The following is an 11359-nucleotide window of genomic DNA, read 5'->3' on the forward strand; positions in this document are numbered from 1 at the left end:
ATTTGAATTGGTTGTGTCATTAGAATGTTAAAGAAGTTGTGATAATCTTTTCACTTCAATCTTAATTTACTTTCAATCTGGTCAAAAGATTTGTTAAAATATGTTGAGTTTTATAACTAAAGTGAAGATTACATCCAATATTTAGGGAGGTCAAAGTCCTTGAAAGTTGGGTGCAAATAATAGGGAAATAAAAATTATCGGGCGTAGAATTGGAGATTTTAGAGTGACATAGTAAAATCCTCAATTCGGTCCTATCATTTGGGTGTTGACGTGTTGGTACTGAAGTGTAGATGTTAGCCCTCAGGTGAGGGGAACATGGGAGCTCCAAAGTGAGAGCCGGTATCCTCCCAGCCTAGTCGCAGATTCAGTAAACAAGCGTAGGATTAGTCGATGTTCCTATTTGGCACAATACAGATTGAACTCATTCACTTTATCAATTCACTATAATTTCTTGATAATGAGAAGGTTTAAAAATATACATATTTATTTCAATTGCCTATTAGTGACAGATAAGCAAATTGAAGTTCATTATTGCAATTAAATTATTGCTTTTTTTCTAAAATCTTAGTTTGTAGCTTCTAATATTACTCCCTGTGTGATCGATATTCAGGCCTCCATTAGCGTCCTGTATTACTTGAACGATCCGTATATAATTATTGAATATTTTATTCATCCTTCTTTATCGAATCTATAACTGTTATTAAGTTTTGATACAGTTGTTGAGGAATTAAATCTTTTAGCAGCAATATTAATTACTTATACTTTTAAGCATATATAAAGTCATTGTCACCTACTTAAATTTTCTGCACTAAGTGCTATACAGGTTAAACCCAAGTTTGGGGGTTAAAAAAAAAAAAATTTAAAGTGAGTATACTTCCTTTTAGTTTAGTATTATTGCATGCATGTTTTAGGCTAGATTTAATTTCTTCTACAGTCATTCTATCCTCATTATGAATGTATATGATTTTGATAGGATGTTGTAGTAGTTAGTATATTCAACTTTTAATTTTTCTTCCTGCTACATTTTACAGAATTGATTATAAAATATTTAAAAATTTAAGCTTGGGGGCAAAATAAATTTCTTTAAGAGAATGAAAATAATTTTTTTGTCCTCAATTAGCAATATTTTAAAAATCAAATTTACCATAACATTTGGTATTAGAGGCCAACTTTTGATAACTATATTTGTGTTTCTAAATATATAGTAGATTTAAGTAAAAGTTTTCAATAATGATTTAAGTAAAAGTTTTAAGTAAAAGTTTTCAATAATGAAAGTTGATTCTAGAGTTAAGATATTTGGTATGAATGAATAAGACTAAGATTTTTCTATTTAAAGTAAAGGAAATTATATTTTTGAAGTATTAAGAATCTTAGAGTTTCATGTAAGAAGAAAAGAATGAGGCTTTATGGAAAATCTTCAAAGCTAATATAAATTTATAAAGTGAAGATATGTGAGAAGTTTTTAACTTTAAGGAGAGGATAGTGAAGTTCAAAATTATTAAAGGCTATCCAGATATAGTAATCCTCACATGAATAAAAAAATGACCCTAAATGAAGAAAAAAAGAGAAAAAAAAGAAAAAGACAAGAAAAGTATGTGAGGAGAAGCTAAAGGAGAAGCTAGAGGAGATGCCTAATCAAAAATTGGCTTCACTTGAATCAACCTGAGGAAGAAAGTTTTATTACATTTTTTGAACTTGTATTTGAGTAATAGTATCCTTACTAATAAAGTTATCATGAAGTTTTTTTCATATGGATATTCTAAGTGACTTTAATATGACAAATTGTAATTGTTTCTAAAATGAATAGAGAATCATAAATCTTAGACTTGACTATTAGATGTTCTTATACTTTTAATTTTGACTTAATTTTGACTTAAGTTACTTAAGTTGTTAAAATTTTTTCTTAAGTTGTGCTATTATATTTAGTAGACCAAATTACAAAAATTTAGAAGTTAAACTCTCTGCCATAATCATGACTTTTATGTAGTAAATGTGTTACTTAAGGACAAGTAACAGTTAAGTTTCAGGGATTTTGATACACCTAAAAAATGACTACTTTCTTATATATATTTTATACTCAATTTTAAAAATTTTTAATGATTCTACACTTTAAAGGAAGGTATTTTGTATATTTTTCGTTTCTTGTATAAGAAATCGGGTTTTGGAGAAATAGAAGCAAAAATGGTGTAATTTGGAGCACAAACGAGGGAGAAAGAAAATTACGTCCTTCTATGCTTAATCTTTTTTACACTTCTTACATATTTTTCAATAAAACTTTACTTTAAAGGAAGGTTGTTTTTATGCTTATCTTGTAGATCTATCTGTTAGAAATGCAACACAACTGAAATGGGGTGAAACGAAGCTAAAACGGAGCCGAACGAAGCAAAATCGTAGAGCTGTGCAGGGTGAGCGCTGATGGCGCCGGAACCAGCGCCAACAATGCCAGAGTACAGAAAGTAATGCAAAAAAGCCATCGAGGATGACCAAAATGGTGCAGACAGTGCCCGTGATAGTTTAGACGCAATGCTGGGTGAATTCCTAGAAGATTCAATATATTTGGGCGATTTTTGGAAGGTTGCTTGAGGCATCTCTTGGAAAATTTGTCCCTACACTATAATAGAGTGCTTTTATGTCAGAAAAAGTGGCTAGTGAGTGGAAAAATATGGGAAATTTTTATAGATATGAGAATAGGAGTAGAAATGTAGTTTTTTACGTTTTTAGAGAGATTGGTGAGGGGATTTTGAGAGAATATGTAAGGGAATGTTCTAGCATTGCATGGATCAACAAGAGACTTTGTGGAAGAGATTTTCATCTTTCTTTAAAGGAGAAAAAGCTAAGTATTGTGTTCTTCATTATCTTATGATTTTGTAAACACTTATATTGTGAATTTTCTTTGATGAAATGAAGTATTCCGTTGTGTTCTCTTCGTGCTTTATGATGTATTTTTCTTACTCTTTCTTCTTATTAGGAAATAGTGGCATGAGAGAATTATGTTATTGTTTCCCTTTTACTTTTCTTTTGCAATGAGTAGGACTCATGTTTAGTATTTTGGGATGCATTCTAGAAGAAGTTTTAATTATAAATGTTACGATTTTTTACTTGCACTTCATTTAGATTATAATAAAGGCTTGTTGTAGTGTTAAAATTTGTTGTAATTGCTTTAGAACTTGAGAGCGTGGTGTAGTTCTGAACAATTCTAATTCCATGGATGGTGAAGTTCATGGAGGTTGGATGCAAATAAATAAGGAAAAATACTTTGACGGGCATAAAATTGGAGATTTTAAGATGACAGACTAAAATTCCTAAATTGGTCCTAGTGTTTGGAAACTTAAGTGAAAGTTAGCCTTCAGGTGAAGGGAAGTGAGAGCTCTGGAGTGAGAGCCAATATCCTCTCTACCTAGCCACAGATTTAGGGACTAAACCTATGATTAGCCAATATTCTTTATTACACTCAAAAAAATGTAAATAATAGGATTGCTCTTAATTGGCACATACAATATTTAATGCATCTCATTCCTTTACATTATCCAATTCACTGCATAAGAATAATAGTTTTTAACTTCTCTAAATTATCTAAACCAATTCATCCAAAAGGGGGTTATCCTCATAAATAACATTTTCATTTAGTAATTGTTATTATCATTACATTTAACATTTGCATTTAGGAGTAGTTGCTAGATAAAATGTCATTTTAATCGACATTCTAAACTAAGGTCTGATAGTACTAGACTAGAACTTTGACTAAGGACCTCTTACCTCGCTTCCTTGTGGGATCAAAACATGGGACTTCATTAGAGCCTTGTATTACTTGAACAATACATATACTTGCGTTTATATCATTCTGACTATATAGAATATATAAAATTAAACAAAAAAATAAAGTTCACATCCAGTTTTTTGCGTCGTTGTCGGGGATTAAAATTTTCAAGTAGTGGTGTCAACTTCATGAAGCATAGCATATAAAAAGGTCGCATCAGCTGCCCTGAGCTACCCTTTCCTTAATCAGTGCAAGATTCATGCCATCTCTAAAAGCGAAAATTAGCTTTCATTCCCACATTTTTTTGTGTAAGACAGAGAAACATCAGTGCACTGAATTTCAACAAGAACAAGAAAAACAACCAAATATTAATTGAACTAAAATTTCAATTTATACAGGTGCATATTTTATTTATTTAATTTAATTTAATTTAATGAGATTTCAAAATTAAAAACAAGTGGAATAAATTAAACTCAATAAATTCAAAATTTTCATTTTATTGAGGTTATCTTTATAACAAAATTTTGGACCCCGTCACAGATGCTTGGTCAAATAAATAACCCCAAAACAAGCAATACTTCAAAAATACATTTCAAGCAATGTCATGTTGTGTAATATATCTTCATATATCGACCATTAATTGGCAACATTGGTCTTTCACCTTGGAAATCCAACAACGTGTAAGATCCTCTTGAATAGACATTTTCAATGACAAATTATCCCTTCCAAGTTGGTTCAAATTTTCAACCTATCTTCTGATGTGCATCAATAGGCCTTTCAAGAGTAAGAACAAGGTCACCAACTTTGAATGCTTTTGCGCGGACCATGTTTTCACGAGCCTGCACCATCCTTACTTAGTAGAGATCCAAATGTTGTTATGCTTCAATTAGTTTTCCTCAAGACTTTCCAATTCTTCGAGTCTAAGCTTAGCACTTTCTTCTATTATGATTTGATTCACAATGGTGACACTAAAAGATGGTGTCTAGACTTCTAAAGGGAGTATAGCCTCAGAACCGTACACAAGTGCGTATGGTGTAGATTGAGTGGGAGTTATGAATGTCATCCGGTAAGCCAACGAAGCCTCTAACAGTTTATCATGCCATCCTCTTTTATTTTCATCCAATGTCTTCTTTTGGATTTGCATAAGTGTTTTATTAAATGCCTTGGCTAGGCTATTTGCTCTAGGATAGTAAATTGTAGAGTTTCTCCAGTCTATCCCATGTTGCTTGATGAAGTTGTTGATCTTTGTGCTCTTGAAGTTTTTCCATTGTCGGAAATCATTCTGCATGGTTGATGTAGGTGGAATTAGCGTGTTAATTTTTCAAATATTTTTCAATGTTACAAAATAAACATGGCAGATACAGTAGCAAATATGCAAATTAATCCCAACAATATAAACTCAGTTAAAATAGTTTAATCTATTAAAAACCTTTAATATGCAAAATCCTCTTTATAAATAACCAAAGTATACATATCACTCAAGCAATAAAGAGTTCTAATAGAGTCATAGATATCAATCCTATAGGGAAGTTGGAAATGCCTATGAATAAGTTCTTAAGATTATAATGTAAACTATACTTTTAAAAATACAAAAAAGTAAAGTGCAAGATTTGAATAATAAGTACAAGTGAATGCTAATTAAAATGCATGTGAAAGACAGTTAAATAATCTTAATGTTATACTTTCAAATGTAATTTTACAAAAATTAAAACTAAGATGTTCTGAAGGAAAGTTCAAATTGAAGAAATCATCCTTCCCCTTACAATGAGTATATGAATTGTGAATAAATTAAAATGATTTTAAAATATATACAATAAATGTTTTGTACCAAATAGGAGCAATCCTATTCTTTACACTCTTTAGAGCGCCTAAAGAACTTTCACTAATCCTTTCACTAATCCAGTGTTTGGTCCCTCATTCTGTGGTGAGGCTGGGAGGATACCAGCTGCTACTTCAGAGCTCCCACTACTTCCTCCCATTAAGGCTAACAATCTCACATCAGTTTCCAATCAGCTGGACCAAATCAAGGATTCTAATCTGTCATCTTTTAATATCCAATTATGCATCCAACAAAGTATATTTCCCTAGTTATTTACACCCAACTCCATGGATGAAATACTCTCCCATGAAATCAAATGTCATTCTCCTCATGTTTTAGAAGTCATAGCCCATTCAAAACATATGTTTCTCAACACATTTTCACATTTCAATTGGCTAGATCGAAAAGTAAATGAAGATCGGAGTTCAAATAATCACAAATTGTTGACATTTAAAACCATATAAAATAAAATAACTTTTTCACAAAATCATATCTTAAACTAGGGAGAATAGAAAGAAGACAACTCAGAATTCATGAGAAAGATACAATAAATCACGGATTTTATAAATAAAAATAAGTTTACAAAATAAAATAAATGAAAGACACAACTTGTCTCACAATCTTTTCCAAGAAAACTCTTGGAAGCTCTCTCCAATCCTTTCTCTCTTTACAAGCACTCTCAATTCTCTGATAGAAGTGTAATGAACAAGAAATCTCTCACCTTCTCTCTCCTCTTACAATATTTGAAGAAAATCTCCAAGCCCTTGACTTTCTCTCTCTCTCTCTCTTAACTCTCCCTCTTGCCTTCACGCCACAAACACTTTCTCATGCCACACTCCTCTTTTATTAAAGACTGCCTCCCTCCAACAAGAATTCAAAATTCTCTCCAAAATTTATTCAAAAGTGAACTCTTTTGAATTCAAAAGACGCGTCCGTTGATCCAAGAGACATATCCTTCCATAAAAGAATCTTCCAAAGTGTCGAGAAGCATTGAATTACTCTAATGAGTGTTTAGAAGAAGTGCCTCTTTAATTAGTGCAAACTTTGTCTCGAGCTACCATACTCCACAAAAAGTCATCCCTGGAGCATCCGGCGCCAAATCTAGCGCATCATGTGCCAACTCTCTCTTAAATGGTGCATCTAGCGCCAATCTGATGCATCATGTGCCAGTTTGTTGAAAATCGTACTATTCTGGGTTTTGGTGCATCTGGCGCTAATCAAGTGCATCTAGCACTAATCCAGTACATTTGGCACCCATCCGATGCATCATGCTCCAGAATTCAAAACTTCCCTATTTTTTGCTCCAAATTTCATCTTTTTTGCTACGTTTGCTCCAAATGCCTAAAATTAATATACCTACAAAAAAAACATGAAAATACATTTTTTTTAATGTGCAATATCACTAAAAATAAGCATATAATATATAATTAAAATAACATATTATTGTGGTGTATCAAAATCTCCTAAACTTAAATGTTAGTTGTCCTCAAGTGATACTTTTTTTACATAAAAGTGTATGGCATAGGATAGAGACTAACTTATAACTTTTACACTTTAGTTCATTAAATAAAATAGTGAAATTTAAGAAAAATCATTAATAACGTATATTCAAATTCTAAATCTAACAGTACTTAGTAATCAATTTTAAGATTTCTGAATGTCTATTCATTTAAAAAAGAATTGTAATTTGTCATATCAAGGATATTTAAAACATTCATATGAAAATGAACTTCAGGAAAACTTTACAAATAATACTACTAATAATCCAATATAAGTTTAGAAAATGTAATAAAGCTTTTTCCTTAAGTTGATTCAATTGAAACCAATTTTTTATTAGGCATCTCCACAGACTTCTCCTCACTTATTTTTCATTTTATTTTTTTAGGATCTTTTCAATCCTTTATTTTTTTTTTCTTTTCTTTTTCTTTTTTTTCAAGTGAGGATTACTATATCTAGATAGCCTTTAATAGTTATGAACTTCACTATCCTTTTATTAAAGTGAAAACTCCTTACCTTTCTTCACTTTATCAATTCATATTAGTTTATGATTTTAACAAGTTTCATTCTTTTCTTCTTACATGAAACTCTAAAATTCTTAATACTTTAAAAATACAATTTCCTTTACTTTAAATAGAAAAACTTTGTCTTATCTTATCATACCAAATATCTTTGATATTAGAATTGATCTTCATTATTAAAAACTTTTACCTAAATTTACCATAATATTCATAAACTTAAGAATAGTAATTTATAGTTTAATGTTAGTATCCCATGTCATGCTAAATTTATTTTAAAAATATTGTTACTTATGGGCAAATAAAATTTAGTTTACTTAGTTTTAAACGAAGTTTTCCTTCCCCACCAAATAGATGTATTTAAATAATTTAAAATTTTTTTAGCACAAAATTTAGTTGGTGAAAGAAAACAGTAAATGCATGAAAATAAAAACTAACCTGTAGAGGATTTCTGATTATGTTGGTATACTGCAGGTAACTGCAGGTACTAACTTTAAAAATATATATAATCTTTAAAGCATTAAATAAAACATAATATATTCCAAAGAATTTGCTAAGAATTAAAATCGAAAACCAAAACTGAAAATACTAAAAATGCAGGAAAAATAAAAATCTACAATTACTATTACAATTTTAAATCCAAAACATAAAATAAAAGATTTTACTACTTTAGTTTCAACTGTCAACCAAACATCATTCAAACAAAATACAAACGAAGAAACACATAATGATATAAATAAACTAACTCCATAAAATATCAATCTTCATCTCCTTCCTCACCATCATCCTCTTATTCTTCTACTTCTTCTTTTTCATCATGAATACGAGCATAAGGAATTAAGTCAGGGCAAGTAGGAAATTTCACATTGTATTCACCCTTAAGATATCTCACCATAGCATCCTCAAAAGCAATATCATGTTGAACTCTCCTTTGCTGATACTCATCATTATAAGCATTTCTTGCTTCAATCTCTCCAATATGATTCTAAATATTTAGTATATCCAATTGTTGTATCATGAGTTGGTCCATAATGTTTTATAGTGATGAAGGGCGAGAAATAGATGCCCCTACAACTGATGTAGAGGATTTATCGCTTCTTTCACCCCTAGATTCAAAAAATGATTCAACTCTCTGAATCATATGCTTCCCAATATAATTTTGTGGTTGTATATTTTTCTTATTTCTATGGGAATCTACTCATGATTGCTCAAAAAGAGTAAAAATGAGAATAGGGCAACCCAATCCACTAGCTGTAGAGCTCTTAGCTATGATCCATGCATGATGAAATATCTATTGCTTTTATATTTTGAATGTAATAATTCAATACAACTTTATCCTTTGTTACATTGGCCAGATGATTTGTTGACAATAATTTAGTAGAAATGAAGTGGTTCCATACCTTTGACTGACTAGTCAACATGGATGCAGAAAAGTTAACTATCAGTAAGGCAATTACTTCATCCAGTGATGAATCAATCCTCACGAATGCAGCATATTCACAAAAAATTCATTTCCCGGCCCATAAAAACCATTGACGTTTTCTACAATAACTTCAACTATGTTACCTCTCATAAGGATGTGATCCCAATCAATGAAACTCAAGTTGGCATAAAATTCCCAAATTATTGGCACAATCACTGTTGTAGTGAAGTAGCAAAATTATTCCTAATTTTTGCCAAGGATCAACCTCTCGATCTTGCCATCCCGGTTAGCAAATGTCGGTTCTTAGATCAATCTTCTCGACTCTATTTGAGTGTTATAACTGTGTTGTGCCATCAAATTAACAAATCTTTATGCATCAAAATCATCTGACCTTCCTCTCTTCACTCGTGGAGCCATTTGAAATACTACCAATATCTAATTAAATTCTAAATATATTACAACATCAAAAATTGAACTCCCCAAGTAAGATTATTTGGTATGAAACTTTTGACCAAGATTTACCTACAAGCTTTTTCATCAAAAATCCCAACTTTCAGTTTTTACATAATGTAGAAAAAATCCATGGTGAAAATAAAAAAAGAGTTACCTACAAGCATTTTCATAAAAAATCCCAACTTTCAGTTTTTACGTAATGTAGGAAAAATCCATGGTAAAATAAAAAAATATCTACGTTAAAGTGAAGCTCTTACCAAGAGAAGATAAAATCTAAAATTTTTAAGCTATGAAATCTTCTTTATCGCACCCAATGTGAAGCCCTATGTCAAGGGTAAGAGGTAGGATATGACCCAAACCGTAACAATTGAGTTTTACAGTGCAATTTTGCATTTTTTTACTAAATTGATTTTTATTGTGCAATTTTGCAATTTTTTACTCAATATAGCGTTTTAAGGAATTTCGTGCGTCATGCACCAACTCTCTGTAAACCGGGACATCATGCGCCAATTTGGTACATCTTGCACCAACGCCTTAATTTTACCAATTTTCATTTTCTGTGAAAATCTGCTCCGAACCACTTTACGTCTCCCTTTAATTAATTCAAATGAACATTCATAAGCACAATCAAACATTACTCTAACATCAATCTTTCACAAACAGCACAAAACTTACTTCTATAAATGAAATCTGTGCAGATATAAACTAACATTTTTCAAGCCAACAAACATATATTTTTGTGTTTAAAGCAAACTAAAACATCCTAACACTGAAATCTAAATATAAAGATACCAAACACAAACATTGACATAGTTCAACAACAAAAGTAAATGCAATCTAACTCAATAAACAACTAAAAGAAGTAGTACTAAACAAAATGTTCCGTGCATAGATTAATGAAACATGTTCTTCACTCTTGTCCTCCTGCATATCTCCCTGTTAGCACTATTTTTTTGTTGGAGAGTTGCCCATAAGAAGCTGTCGGTCACAAGAATCAAAATTTTGTCGCCCGCTTTGGAAGGATGTTTTAATTTACATATATATTTACTTTTAGAAAATTATGAAATCAAACTAACCCTATATTTTTCATAGTTTAAATGAAAGAGCGAAGTACCTCAAATCCTTTATCTATCCCGAAGGATAAACACAAGACTTGAGGATGAGGCTCGATCAAATAATCTAAGGAATATATGACATTCGTTTTGTCTGCAATACATTTATATTTGCCGACAAGTTCCTCTAATTAATATAAAGAAAGAAATAGGCTTTATATTAAGTTGGGTTCAGACATGCTTCCTATAAGGGCAAGCCCCTGTAGTTAGGTCACCTAAGAGGACACTTAATAAAAATTGAGAAATATTATCTTCAAGGAGTTTCAAAGGGTGGGACTTTTCAATGAGATCGGACATAGAGGTATGAAGGGGGATCAGTTCAAATTTGGAACATTTTATTGTAGAATTCAAAGGAAGAAGAAATAAGGGATGTCATGGATCCAGAGAACTCCGGTGACTTCCCAAGCTATCCTAATGTTTGTCTTTAGTTTTAAAGATAATTATTTAGGTGTTTCATCCAGTTAATTTTATTAGTTAGGGCTTACATTCATGTGAAACTTTCACACAAATAGCTTAGAAAATGTGAGGGTTTCGGTCGTGACAAACGACAACCTTAGAATCCTAAGACAATTTAGGGCTTATAGTGTATAGCAGGGCTATACAAAGGCCTAAAGGTAAGGTGAGGATTTACGTTGCATAAGCAAGCAACCTCAAAGTCCTATGACTTTGTTATTTATATCTAAGGAAGGAAGATTGGTTTAGCTGGGGAATACAAGTTTTGCTGTTGAAGATGGCCGTGCTGTCCACCATGCTAGCTCCAAGCTCCTTACCGCGACGAGT

This window comes from Phalaenopsis equestris, unplaced genomic scaffold (genome assembly GCF_001263595.1).
Source record: "Phalaenopsis equestris unplaced genomic scaffold, ASM126359v1 Scaffold000002, whole genome shotgun sequence".
NCBI classification, from domain to species: Eukaryota; Viridiplantae; Streptophyta; class Magnoliopsida; order Asparagales; family Orchidaceae; genus Phalaenopsis; species Phalaenopsis equestris.